Genomic DNA, 15635 nt, shown 5'->3' with positions numbered 1-15635 from the left:
ATGGATGTACTGAGTCCTATCTTGTCCATGGACATTGAGATGACCCAAACTACTGGAACAATGCAGCTGACGGTTAAAGACATGTTAAATCTCATATTAGACAAAATATGTGAAGTCAAACAATTTCAGAGGGCGGAGCTGGCAGGGATTCAAAATAGTCTGGACAAAATTGAGGACCTTGTATCTCCATTTCATCCTCGTCTTTTGGAAGCCGAAGGCAGAATCTCTGTTTTAGAGGACGATATGTCCGAGGTTAAGAAAGAAGTTAAAACTGTTTCTAAGTCATCCAAGGCTCTGGTAGATAAACTTGATGAATTGGAGAATTTTAATCAAAGATCAAACCTTAGAATAGTGGGGGTTCCTGAAAAAATTAAGGGTTCTAATATGATTCAGTGGGTGTCCTCTTTTCTGTTACATGAAGTTATTCCTGAGTTCAAAGGGGATTTGACAATTACCCGAGCTCATCGGGTTCCGGCTCAGCCTTTTGCCAATTCCACCCTCCCCCGTACTATTCTGTTAAATTTTGCAGATATTCGTGTTAAAGAATCCATTTTGTCCAGGGCCATTAAACAAGTTCAATTTGGGGCAAATGCTACTACTAAATGTTGTATTTTTTCCGATATGTCAGCTGCAGCGGCTCGTCGCAGAAAAGAGTTTGAAAAGATCTTACACTTATTTAAAGCCAAGGGGGCTCAAGCCTCAATAGCACAGCAGTCAAAACTAAAAGTGCTGATTAACCGCATGCGTGCGGGCGGAATTCCGCTCGCACGCTGAGAATTTGTAAAGCGCATGTTACATGACGAGCTGGGCTCGTCATGAGCGTGCGAGGAGGCTACCTCATGACGAGCCCAGCTCGTCATCAGCGTCGAAGGGGTTAAAGTCAAATTTTATTTGTTGACAGACGTAGAGGAGGCCCAAGATCTGCTTATCAAAATGGAGGGGTATGGGGAGGGTGTTTGGGAGGTTGAGGGTGTCACACAAAGACACCTCAATGGTAGGGGAGAAGACCCAGTGGCAGGCGTGGGTGAGGGTAACAGGAAGGTGGCCACGGGTGCAGTTTGGGTTGGGGGTTTGGGTGGGTGGGAGAAAAAAGATGAAAATGGAGAAGCTTTTGGCAGTAGATTTGTGCTCACTGAGAGACTTTTTTGCATGGATTCTTGCTAGCCATGGAAATGTACGCTTTAAGCTGCTTACGATGTTGAAAGCTTTGACTTTTACAAATTGTATCATGTATTATATCTTCTAAATGGGGGAGCTGAAATTAATTTCGTTTAACGTCAATGGTCTTAATAATAGGAAAAAAATGCGAGCCATAGAGTCATGGATTTGAACTGATAACCCTGCTGGTATTATGTTACAAGAGACTCATTTTACTCTCGCTAAAAAGGAGGAGTTTTCAATGTTTAAACCTGGGCCTTGTTCCGGGGTTTTGCCTGCGCTATTGGTTCACAACATGGAGTTGCTATTTTTCTGAATAAAAACTTGGAAGCTGAAAATTATTCAGACAGAACAGGACGGCCTGGGTCGCTGGTGCTGGGTTTCATGTAGTTTCAAAAATCGACCAAAGCCTATTACCTTTGTTAGCTTCTATGCCCCTATAGATGATAATTCTCAGATTTATGATGGTATGTTTCAATCCTTGTTCTTAGTGGGAGGGGATATTGTTATAGGCGCCGATTTGACTATACTTATGAACCCTAACTTAGACTCTACCTCATCCCTCAAAAGACAGCCCAAACCCAAATCTCTGAGAACTATGTTACAATATATGTCAATTCTTGATTTATGTGATCCATGACGCTTGAAAAATCCCAGGAAAAAAGATTTCACTTGCTGGTCGGGTAGGTTTAAATCATCCTCCCGCATCGATTCTTTCCTCGCTTCCAGTCAGTTAAACTTCTCCTCACAGAAAAGTTGGCATAATGGTTTCTCAGATCATGCAATGGTGGTTATAAAGTTTGTTGTGGGAGAAAATATTAGAACACCTAAACGATGGATCATTAATAAAGCCTACTTACAAGAGACGAAATGGGTTACGGCTCTTAAATTGGATATCACGGACTTTATTGTTCGAAACACTGGTACAGCTCCCGTACATATTATCTGGGATTCCCTGAAGGCTTTTATTCGGGGCATCGTTATAAGTAAAGATGTGGCCGAATGGCTCGCAGTTAAAAATACTAGGAATTTGTTGTTACAAAAAATTCAGGATTTATCAATACAACGTTATTCTAACCCAACTTGTAATGTTCAGAAACAACTTAGTGAAGCTAAGCGGGAACTTTGCGCCCATTATTTCTTACAAAGCAAAGAGGTTTTTCGCAGACAAACCCATAAGGTCTATGAAGAAAGTCACTTTACGGGTAAATTCTTGGCCTGGCAAGTTAAAGAACAAGCCACTTCTAATAGGATACACTCTCTAAGAAACCCAGATACTAATATTGTGTCATCACACCAGGCTGAATTAAGTTCAATAATGTTCTCCCACTATCATAAAATCTATAATTCTCAGTATTCCATCGACCATCATAAACTGACTGAATTTTTGGGGAGACATGCACTTCTGAGTCTATCATCAGAATGGGAAACTTGTTGGGATAAGGATTTAGTAAAAAAGAGATAATCTATTTGGGATAGTGAATGATGTGGAGGGGAATAGATGCTATATTCTTAAATGTCTGGATTGCAAAGCCTCCAAATATCCACTAAAGATTTGCGGCGTATGGTGGAGGTAAATTGTGAATGCATATTTGTGTTAGAGAATTTAACAAAAGTGTGTCTGTCTAATATGGAATTAAACCTTGATTGCAGTCACCACCAAAAATAATTAATTCTTCATCAAGCAAAAGAAGTTTATCAGATATATGTATCCAAAAAGCATTATCAACATTAACTGGTGCATAAACATTAAAAAGAACTAAAGGTATCTGATTTATAAGTAGTTTGACAATTACCCAACGACCTTCTGAATCAAATTCTTGGTGAACAACTGAGATCTGATATTTCTTATGACATAGAATAGAGATTCAATTTTTCTTACCTAGAGCTGGAGAAGAAAAAACATTACCTACCCAACCTCGTTTCAATATAGACGCTTTGGCGTGAGACTCCTGAATCAGTGCAATGTCAGCATTAATCAAGCTAAATGGGTTAATACCCATTGTCTTTTTATAGGGTTATTTACTCCTTTGACATTCCATGTTATAACTCTAAAAATAACCAATTAAATTGAACATGAACAGTTACCATGCAAATGATAAAGAACGAAATTCATTGTCGAGAGAGAGAAAAAAGCTAGAAGAGAAAGGATTGAAAAAGAAATTCAGGATTAGAGAGAGGAAGAAGAGATGCATGGGAAATCTAATGCAGGGTATACAAAAGAGAAAAAAGAGGAGGAAAGAAAGGGAAAAGGAAAGAAAGAAAAAGGGGAGAATAAAACTTTGAACAAAACTACAATACAAATCAGACAATTGATAATACAGAAAATTGTCAAAAAGACATACCACAAAAACACAATCAGAATGGGGATGGTGGAGCCACATGAGGGAGGTAGCACACTGGACTGAAGACTCCAGGAGGACACAGCGAAGGGAAACAGCCTCCAGGTATAAACCAAGGGAGCATAAATCAAGGGATCACAAAACCACACCTAAATAGAACAAAAAAGAGGAACTATTAACAGGGTGTCTCTCATCATAACAAAATACAGCAGGTAGGAGGATAAACACAGATGACGGCAGACATTGTTGACATAATCAAAACAATTATAATCGAGGAATGTCCACGGAATTATCTCTGCAGGAATTCAGGAATTGTTGAAGTAGCACCGGATCTTCATAATTTGTTGTTTTATTATTATAAGTCACCTTGAAGGGGCAAGGGTGGAATAGGCCTCAACAAAAATATTGGAACCATTCCAAGAAATGTTCCCTTTCTGCTTGGCGGCCTGGATTACTTTAAGCAGATCCGTGTATTCTAGAAATTACAAGATAACACCTCTAGGTTTCATTCAAGAAGAGGGTGAGATGGAAGAATGAGAAATTTTACCTATGCGATGAGCTCGTTGAATATTCAAAGTAGGAAAGCCTGGAAGTCCCAGCAGCGTTGGTAAAAAGGATTGGAAAAAGGAAGAGGGATTAGAACCTTCAAGTCCTTCTGCAAGTCCGTAAATGCGTAGGTTATTACACCTGTTGTGATTTTCCAAATTCTCAACCTGTTGCTTAAGGTGTTGTATTTCTCTGTATAAGCACGGAACCTGGTCAGTGACTCCTTGAACTGAAGCAACTCCTCTCTCAAGATCTTCAGCTTTTTGCTCAGTTTGCGACCAGTTATCCTCAAGGCTTTGAAGACAAGAGTTTGTTTCTGCCATATACGGTTTGAGCGAGCAAAATTCTTCAAGTAAAAGTTCCATAGAAATGGAAGAGGAAGAATTGATGGGGGAAGGAGGATTCGTCGTCACTCATTTGGGCGGCATAGAAGCAGAAGTGGAAGGTATTTTGGAAGTAATTTTGGAGCCAGGACGTAAAGTATGAGGGGAGGAGCCCTTTGTACTCCCAGAGTCAGTAGTCGCCTCTCCCATGTTGTCCTGCAGAACATTGAATGGATGAATTTCCTCTAATGGCACACAGTTTGTATTAATTTGTTGAGTACCACTGCGGTTGGAGCGTGGCATTGCTATCTAAGATATATGGGAAGATAAACAATGAGAAACGAGTTCCAGTACCTAAAATGGTGGCCAGGAATAATTGTGGGTACTATTCAGGTGAAACTGTAGATAAAACGTCACCCAAAAATGAGCATGTTGCTAGGCGAGACTCAGTGGCAGAGAAAATGAGGAGAAAGTAGAGTTAGATCCAATAAATCATTTTTAAGGGCGGAACGTGAGGCAGAGATCGAGCGGGAAACACGGGATCACCAATTAAACAAAATGGCGGCCGTGCCTCAGCAGTGGGCCGAGTTCGGTAAAAAAGCGAAAATAGTCATGTTTACGCTCACCCCGTGCAGCCGCGATGGTTACATTCCAGGCAGAAACGGTTCGGCTTCAAAAGCCTGCGGATTTGAGGATTGAGTGTCCGATAATTAAGCCTGTAGCATCGCTCTACGTCTCAATTCAAACCCCTAGGGATACAGGAAACAATTAAACTTCTGAATTCTATCCGCTCAGGAGCCCCTAATGATCCGTGCCCTGTGGAGGTTATTAAGCAAATTCCAGAAGTGATCGGAACTGCACTTACGCCCCTGCTGAATGCTATCTTCAGTTCTGGCATATTTTCCAAAATATGGAAGAAGGCCTCTGTTCTTCCTCTGCTGAAGAAACAGCTTCTGGACCCATAAGACCATAACAACTACAGGCCGATCTCACAGCTCCCTTTCCCTGCCAACATTTTGGAAAAGACCATGAACACCCAACTCAGTGAGTTTCTCCAGTCTAACAACTCTCTTGACCCATCTCAATATGGGTTCAGACCAGACCATACCACGGAGTTGGCTCTACTGAAATCCACGGAGAAAATCAGAGAGGCCGTAGACAAGGGAGGCAATGCCATACTGATCCTGCTGGATCTGTCTGCGGCCTTCGACGCGGTCCATCACTAAGTGTTGATGGACCGGTTGTCTTATATTTGAGTCGAAGGCCGAGCATGGACACTCCTGCAATCATTTTTATCTGATAGATCTAAAACTGTGGATCTGGACGCTAATATGTCCTAACCATTCTCCCTTCCTTGTGGGGTTCCACAGGGCTCATCTCTTAGCCCAACGCTCTTTAATATCTAACTTTAACTCACCTCTTATGCTGACGACACTCAAATAGTGTTGTCACCGACTGAGGGTGGGAAAAAAGAAAACAAGGGGGACGTTGCCATGACTTCGTGGGTGCCATCTCGGGCTGGATGGACTCCATATGTCTAAAATTAAATTCTAGCAAGACCGAGGTCATAACGTTTGTAAATAATCTGTGTGTAGACACCTGAATGGTAGTCGGAAGACCTTGGTTCTTGCCCCATACCCACAAGAAAAAGCAAAAAACCTTGGGGTATTAGTGGGCAATAAACTCACCATGGGTGACTAAATAAGTATGGTGATCTCGGCCTGCTTTCTGATCCTAAGAATAATAAGAAAAATTAAGCTATTCCTGACCAAAAGCAGTCTCTAGACTGTGGTAACGGCCCTCATAATGTCCCGCTTGGACTACTATAATTGCTATATCTTGATTCCCAAAAGCAACACATCAATCGGCTCCAACTGGCCCAAAATGCAGCAGCCAGATTGTTGTCAGGAACTGCAAATTTTTTTTCCATAAAAAAGGTGCTCAGGCAACTGCACTACCTCCCAGTTAAACAAAGAACACGCTTTCAGGGACTTTGTACCATCTTTAAGGCCATTAACGGAGCAGGACCTTAGGCGCAAATTCCAATGGTATGTCCCAGGGAAATTTTTACGATCTAGTGGAGCTAAACAAGTTCAAGTTCCTGCATTTAAAAGAGTCAACTGGGGAGGCATGTGTTTTATCACCTATGCCTCTAGGGCATGGAATGAGCTTCCTTTCTATCTCAGGCAATCCCTGTAGCTCCTCTCCTTCAGAAAGGGATTGAAGACATGGCTCTTCTCCCAGCAGCATACACTCTAGTTTTTTTTCCCAGTAGCCAGTGCTTAGCGCCAGGACACCCCAGGGTAACCCTGCGCTCTATAAGTGCAATTGACATGACATAACATAACATACACTGCGTGTGAAGTCTTTTTGGTGACGCTCAGTGCCGTTACTGTGTGAGAGTGCAGTGCCAATGCTTTACACATTGACTCTGTGATAAGCCTTACTGCTTAGTGCCAAGCTACCCAAGGATGAGCACAGGTTATACAATGATTTTAATCACCCAACACTGACAGGAGTGGTACGTTCTGTCTGGCCAGGGCCTTGCCTCAGCTAGCCAGAACTTGCCAGTTCCAGCATGCAATGTTCTTTAAAGAGGTGAGTCTTTAACTCTTTCCAAAACTGTAGCAGCATTGAGGCAGTCCTGATGGAAAAGCGGATGTTGTTCCAGATCCTTGGTGCATGGAAGGAAAAAACCTGCTGTCTGTTTTTTTTCTTTTTTACACTTCTAAGTTTGAAATCTGATGAAGTCCTGGCTGCATTTGTGTTAGAAAACACCAGAGATTCTGAGCCTGTCTGCAGTAAATGATTCAGATGGTTTTAAAGATGCTACAGGCCGGCAAGTTAAACCAATAGAGTTCCATTAGGAAGAATGAAGGGCTTGTTCCAAGTGGAAATAGTGGAGCTAGGATTTATTTCCAAACTCTGTTTTTTCATAGGGCAGCTACATCCCTGTACAGTGAAAATCACTTTGGGGTATTAGTTACTGTAGATACATACCAACATGACGTTTTTTGCAGTTTAAATACTAGGCAACCTACCTTGTGGGCTACAATTCCTACTTAGGGGTGACATATTTGACATTTCAAAGTAAGGTTCATTTTTGTCACAAAGGTGTATATAACAGGTTTGTCTGTAGGTTTAAAAGCTGCAGGAGTCAGGCTAAGCAGCTAGGTGTTTTATTTGTCAGCCAAGTGGATGGCATAACATGCTGCAGTCCAAGTTTGTCTTTTAATGTTTACATGCAATTGGTGTATTTCTTAAACCACATATCATGACCTATGCTAATTAGAAGTCAGATAATTTTACACAGTTCCAAGTATCACCTTACACATTTATATAGGCCATTATGTAGTACAATTATTAGAGTATAGTGCATGTTCATACACCTATCTCTCTTTTCAGGATTACGCGAGTCCCAGGGGGTATTGATCCTTCTCCCTGGTTTAGGACACCACAGTTTCCGAACCAGCACTCCAGAGGTAGGTCAAGAGAAGAACCAGGGTGGACAGTTGTGCAGTTTTCACTTCCACTCACTTTCCTTGTTTTCTTCCCCCATTTTCCCTTGGTGCTTCAGCACAGTGCACATTTTTCGCTCATCAGGGTGCGTGCAGGGGGGTCAGCACACGCACGTTAGCACCGGTTAGCAGTTGTAAACTACAGAGTACTAAGGCCAACAAAAACACATTTTCATAAAAATGGGAGGAAAGAAGGCAATACGCTTGGGGGAAGGTCTAACAACCATCCTCAAAATAACGAAGATCATTTTTGTATACATTCGATATCAGATTTATTTTCAAGGCAGAATTTGCATAACTATACCTACACCATTGTTGAGCATTGACAGAAATGCTGTGAGAGGCATTTGCAGGAAGAAAGCAATGTAATTAAATGCTGTAAATCCTGTTTTATACATATTGGCTTCATTGTCCTCTCCTATTGAATGCTATTGCAGCTTTACTGGCCTCAGTATTGGGCCTCTTTTGATTTAATAAGCTCACTTCTCCTATCATACACTATCCCCTATTACTCGTAATACCCAGTTTCAATTTCGAAGTAATACTGTAGCGTTCTAGTAAAGTGCAGCATTTTGACGGATATGTTTTTATTATTGCGTATCCTTTATGTTTTTCGAAATAGAAAGGTTTTTTTCTTTTGCATTTTTTTATGGCGTATATTTCTCTCAGGTGCTTTTGAGCACTCTACAACAGAGCCAGCCAACGTCACTCTTTGTATCCTCTTTTAGAATAAGGGATTTTTTTTTCAAATAAGTCATAACATATGTATGCTTACTTTATACCTAATGTATCAACATTTGAAATGGACTGAATGCACGATATCACCATGGGATGCAGCAGTATAATACTGAGGATTTAACTGACAGACTGATGCTCATCCCCGGGGCCTGTGGCGTAATTCAAAGGCAATGGGGGATAGTTGGCCCCTTCCCCAAGTCTTCTAAGTCCACAGGGACCCCAGCCTCAGGAGTCAATTATAAAAAAAATGGGAAGGGGGGTGCAGCCCACCTCCCTGATTCTCGTATGGTCCCAGGGACCCAACCCGAGGACAATTTTTTAAATAAGGGGAGGGGATCCCTTCCCCAGTGGTCAGATATATATTTAATGGGGAAGGGTGTACACTCCCCGTCACCGATCCTGCAAATGCCCCGTGGACCCCATCCCTGTGAGCTGGCTCCCCATTTGTGTCCTCAGGATACCACCCATGTGCACTCCCACCTGGCAGGAGAAGCAAAAATGCACTTTCAGGCAGGGAAAGAGAGATTGCTTTCACCTGGTGTGAGCAAGGCAACACAAAACTTGCTCCAGCTGGTTGGGAGCAATATCGATTCCCGCTGCTCCCAGGCCGTGTGGGCCCTGGGTGGTCCTGGGGTTCCCCCTGCAGCCCCCAATGTTGTTTGTTGTTGGTGTCCCAGTTGGGTACTGGTGCACTACATTAGACCCCTTCACTTAAAACATGATACGGCCCCAAGCGAGGGGTCCCCAGGCCTGTAAATGTTTGTGAAGGGGGTGTTCACCCCTCTACCCAGAAAAAAGAAAACAGCCTCAGGGGATAGGGTACCTGAGACATTTAATGGATCATGGAGGAGGGGTCACCCCATCACTTAAAAAGCAATACGGCCCTGGGTGATGGGGTTCCCGGAGCCTGTAAAGGCTTGGGAAGAGTGGCCACATGCCCCCTCCCAAAATTATCAAAATGAATTGCCAGCTTCAAGAGAACCAGTGGGGCTGCAGGGGCCTTTGGGCTCCCCCACGGCCTACAATAAAAAAATATATAGGTGCCCTAAGATCTTTAGAGTAAAATGAATAATACATGAACGGCAGAAGCTGCTCAATTAGTATTCATTTCTCCCAGCAAGGAGCCCCCCTTAATGCCCTATGGCATTTTAATATAATATATATTGTCATGCTTGTGGTGCCCCTAGAAGAGGCAAGGGCACCACCAAGCATTTTTTGATTGTTGTTGTGGGGTGCAGCACGGAGTGCAGCAGTCCCTCCGCAACATTAGAAAACATAAACCAAGTTGTTTTCCTAGGTTATTGAATCCACGATCCCTGGAGAATTTATCATATTTTTATAAAGCCCTCTTAGCTAAAGTTCCATGCTCTTTTACTGGAACACAGAGCGCCATTGTGGTCGGTGGTATTGCTGCCATTTGTAGCTTGATTTTATTTTTTTTTTAAACTCCAAGACATGTTCAAGGTTAAGGTTTTTTTCCTTTATTTAATGACATTCACTTTTATTAAACATTGAACTGTGTGAATAAATAAACAAATACACATTTCATTATAATTATTGGGCTTTTTTCTGACCAAGGCAATATATATGTTTTATATATATTGATATTCTGACCCCTTCATAAAGCAATTAGGACCACTTTTTATATTCTGATGGTCTAACACTTTGACATAGTCAGTAGCTCTGCATTAATTAAGCCACGTTCATCAAGGGGAGCTTGGGCGCCAGGCCCTGTCCCCAACCTCCCTTGCGCATGGCTTGACCACAGTGGGTGGAGGTTGGACACCACCAGGGGTTGGGTGTTGGGCCTGGTCTGCGGGCAACAGCACACTGGCCAGGCCCTTTGGCCAATCCTTTGCTGCTCACTACCGGAGGCTGTGCGCAGTGTGGGATTAGTGATACATATGATAATATTACTTTACATTCAAAACCCTAGAAATCAACATTATAGTTAGTAATAGTAACTGCCCCAAATATTATATCACTCCTGACATGATCTATGACAATACTGGTAACATGACTGCAACATCTGAAATGACATCATTAATGAGAAGACTGTGCATGGGAGGGGAGCATGCATAAACCCTTGGGAGCTGGAAATAGTGCTAGAGGAGCCTGTGAGCTCAGTCCTCCATTGTATCCTGTGCCCTGGGGGAATTCCTGATAAGATAAATTGCCAGGGGAGCCCTGATACTGATGCATTTCCAGCAAGCAATTTCTCTGCGTTATATGCATTGAGGTCTGGGATTCACTAGGAGAATGTGTAACCTTTAAATTGTGGCAACCACAGTGCAACGTATGTGCAGTTTACCCCAACATTCTGATGCTTTTTAGGTAACATTTAGCATATTGTTTTTGTAATACTGGGTATCAGCCTTCCACCCAATGCAGATGCTCTACTCAAAAATGGGGGATAATACGTTTTCCATTGGAGAATATATGGTTTGAGGAAAAAGCTGCAATGCAACTTTTATTATTAACATTTCGGAACTTATTTCGTTCTTCATCTATTCTTAAAATCATTTTTCTCATGCACATTATATTAAAACAGTTGTAAGCGTTTTATTTCTACAGTGCATTGGCAAGGGTATAATTTTAGATTTAGAACAGATGTCAGAATTTAAACTGCACATTGCCATACATGTCAACATGATTTGGAGTGATCAATTATGTGGAGTTCAGAAACTTCAGACCTACTGTGCCTGGTAATAAAAGCTGACCTGTAATAGAACGATCACTCAGGGAACTTGCAGTTTATGGTTTAGCATCTCTGGGATGCAGATACACATCTAGCGACATTTGGTTTCAGCCATAATGGCTCCATATTCCTGCCACTGATTGAGGATAATGAAATATTCATGAGCTTCTTATAGTCCTTTTCCAAGAATGTCCTAGAAGGCAACATTAGCTTACAAATTCTTAACTTGCTATTTGCATCAGCAGAGAAGCAGTCAATATTTAAACTGTTCGCAGCCCTTTCCTTCTTGAAATATATTATTGAAGCTTTGAGTATTTTGGACTATTAAATGGCATGTATTTTGCAACGTCTTGATTAACTCTTGCACTGAGCTGCTTGGCTTTTTTGAAATCAAAATACCACAAGCCTTGGTACGGAAGCTTTTTTGACCCAGGTATTGCGGCAACATTTAATATGTTTACCTTCTAAGGGGACGAGTCACAAAGAACTGAGTAAAACTATGATTTACAGAATTTTCAGATCCATTTTGCAGACTTGCTTCAGTAAAACTTTGCACTGATATATGTGTCGGCTAACTTCTATACCTACACCTACAACGCACAGGGAAGCATAAGTAGCATGTATGTGCCTTCATGAATTGTAGAGTGTGAGGTCTGCAATGTAGACTGGAGCCATTTCTAAGTATGCCTGCATTGTAACTCTCACTAGAGCGACACACAGGACGGCAGCATTGTGACAGTGGAATGGAAGGTGTCTGTGGTGTGCATTTCAACGCACCGTCAGTGAATGAGGGGTGATTTGGAATCTACACCAACCACATCGCCTGGCTCACACCCAAAGCCTAGACACATGAGGTCAGATGTGTCTACCGAAGCAAAGCGTGAATAAGCACACCTTTTCTGTGCAAACCTGCAAATGTGTGAACCGGGTATTACATTTTTTCAAAATGACAGGTAATAATCACAACATTATAAATTATTGCACTCTGCTTATGTGCCCTATTAATGTTGCCCATTGCTTGTGATGTGGCCCCTGGATCTTGCAGACTTCCAGTAATCCTGTCCCCTCACCTACCTGTTACTTATTGCATTGGCCCTCTGAAACAGCTTCATAGCATGCATGTTGCCAGGCAAATCCTACAAATAAACAATTTTTTTATAAATATGATAATGTGATGACATATTTATTATCTGGTATGGCATTAGGGCACACTTTGGTCAATATTTCAAGAACATCAAAAAGAAAGATTGCTCTTTGGAATTAGAAAAGAAATCAGCAATGAAAGACCTTCCTTAATAGATAAGTCTCTGCTTGTGGAGAAAAAGCTGATTAGATGAAAAGGTTAAAAAATGAGGAGACAAAACAGAAATAAGATTCCTGAATCGTTGAGATAGAGAAAGAATCATAAAGGAAGACAGGGAAAGAGCAAGAAATAAAACGTAATATATATTAGCACAAGAATATCGAGAGAAAAGAAATGCCGAAATGGAGGACAATAAAATCAGATTGCTACTAAACATTACCTAGGAATTCAATACCATTAAGAGCTTAACAAATCCATTTAGTAGTGGATGATGATAATATAAAAATAGATTGGACACATCAATGCCAAATCAATTAAGCACTTTCTAACGAACAGGCATTTAAGATGCACAACTTTTATCCAACACTTGACAAAAAAGTTTAATAACATGCTTCAATATCTGCCAGCATTCTGGGACATAATAAAGCAGAAAAAAACAAACAAAAAATACACTAACACTCAGAACTCTTTTGATAAAAGCAAATGTATGGTCTTTGTAATCGTCCATATATTGGTAGTATCAAATGTGCCCTTAAAAAGAATCTTTCAATAGATTTGTGCATATATAGGAAAAGGATTACAGCTATTCTGCAGCCAAATATTTTGAAAGAGGTCATAGACATTAGTCAATGGTGTGAGATTCTGTTTTTAATTTAAACAGTAAAGAAACAAGACAGAAGTAGAGACCATATGAGAATGTTACACCAAATAGATCGAAACACGTTATTCACATTCGAATGATGTATCCACATAGAATATCTTTGGATGAGGAACGTTTTTTACATCTGGGATGAATTGTGATCTTCACTTATAAATATTAAAACAATATGTAAAAACAATGGATAAGACAAACCAGCAGCACAAGAAAACATTGATTTTGTAAACATAAATGATCATGTTGTTAAATGAAATAATGTAATTACTTGAGAAATATAGCTCACTAAGGGAGTAATGAAGCATATATCCCGCTAGAGGGCTTAATTCAAAATTCAAGGATATGCCCAAATAAATAGATTTTTTATTTCATAATTTCAATATTTTTTGATCTAAGATTTTTCCTGGTCTATATTCAAGTCTACAACCAACCTTAAAATGGAGAGAACAAAGATGGAATGTTCACAAAAGACTTTTTAGTAACAAATCTGAATGTGCGAATTGAATGGGGTCCTCTTAACCTTACTACTGGCTCCATAGGGAACTGCAACATCAGTTGAAATACTGCAGACTTGTAATATTTATTAGTGAGATTTTTCCTACTAAAAGTTGCTAGAATCTCTTACAGAAACTTAGTGGTGGTGGAGAGAATGAGGGATAACCAGAGGAATGAAATCCAGAATTACTAGTTTCCCAGTCTTTAAACAAGGGATTCTCAGGGTACAACATATAATCCCCTTTAATTCCATACCTCATACAGGACCCTCTGTATTCTTGTGTCAATGGGTGCATTTTATACTTGGTAGATGGTATCCCACCAGACCATGGGCCTCAATTATGAGAAATGACGCATCGCTGCGTGAAATCAATGATGCGTCACTTCTCAGTGCACACTCCTTGCGACATGATTGATGCGTCAAATTTGTAATATGACGCATCATGTCGCAAGGAGTTACAGATACGTCAGTATTTCTGACATATCTGTAAGCGCAAAAGTGACACATTGCTGGTGTGTGTCACAAAAGTGACGCAACTCCAGCAATGTGTCCTTTCACATGGGGCAAGCCCCATGTGAAAGGGCCTGCATCAGTCTTACGCCTGCCATGAGGTAGGCGTAAGATATTGACGCATTTGCATCCTAGAAGTGGAGCAGTGAAATATCATAGATTTCACTGTGTCACTTCCAGGACTCTTTCTTGTGTCGATACGCCCCCCTTGCATACATAATACCTGGCGCAGGTATAATGTGGCGCAGGGGTTTACAAAGTGACGCATCTACCTAGATGCATCACTTTGTAAATATGGTGCAACAAGGCGCATTTTTTACGCCACTGGTGCGACACAAAAAGTGACGCACCGGCGGCGTAAAAGTGACACACAGCCTCATAAATGAGGCCCCATGTGTCTTAACTCCCCTGTTTCTTTCCTGGAATCACTTGTTGTTGGATTTAGGACTCTCTGCACTCTCCCCTTGCTAAGCTGTGGTAAAGTGTGTGTGCTCTCTCCCTTAAACATGGTAACATTGGTATACACCCAATTAGCACATTTCATTTTCTTGCATGACCGTAGTATACAGTACTACATGTACCCTGGGCCTGCACATTAAATGCTCCAAGTAGGCTGCAGCACCTGTTGTGCCACCCACCAAAGGAGCATTGCAAAACATTTTAGGCCTGCCACTGCAGCCTGTAGCTACACTACCATGATAACTTCAATTTGGAAACAGGCGCAGAAATACTTCTACCACTCGTTTGAGTTGTAATTTGAAATCCCCTGTAATGGTAAAGTTGAATTTCAAGTTACTATTCTAAAAATGCCACTTTAAGGAAGTTTTTAGTCAAGGGAGGCTTGGGTCCTTTTGCAAACTAGATAGGACCACTTCTATTTTTATACGAACACATTATTTAGTTGCCATGTTTGTCAATGGTTCAAAAACAAAACAGACCAATGTTTTTAATTCATTAGCTTGCGTGATTTATTGCACTTTTCTTTGGATTATTTAGAAAAATGATTTTTTACATTTAAAGCATGTCATCATGAAGGGCAACACACAGTTCTTGAACACTAAGTACAAACATACATTAAACACAGTTGTATTTACATAAGTGACATATACAAACGTACTAATATATTGCTTTATAAGACTTATTTGACCAGTCCTAACTAACATAGGAAACACTAGGCAGAAACATTCACTTTCAAAGTATGTGTTTTATCCTGCCATTGTGTAGCTCTGGAAAATGTACACATTCCGAATGGTCCGTTTCGGAAATTGAATTCAGCCCTTGAAGAGGACAAACAGCAGGTATGACTTTGCCAAAAGCAAGCTGCTACTGATGAAGTAAGCAACATGAG

The sequence above is a fragment of the Lissotriton helveticus genome, chromosome 2_1, assembly GCF_964261635.1.
Source record: "Lissotriton helveticus chromosome 2_1, aLisHel1.1, whole genome shotgun sequence".
Classification (NCBI taxonomy): Eukaryota; Metazoa; Chordata; class Amphibia; order Caudata; family Salamandridae; genus Lissotriton; species Lissotriton helveticus.
Note: the sequence above shows the minus strand (reverse complement) of the source record.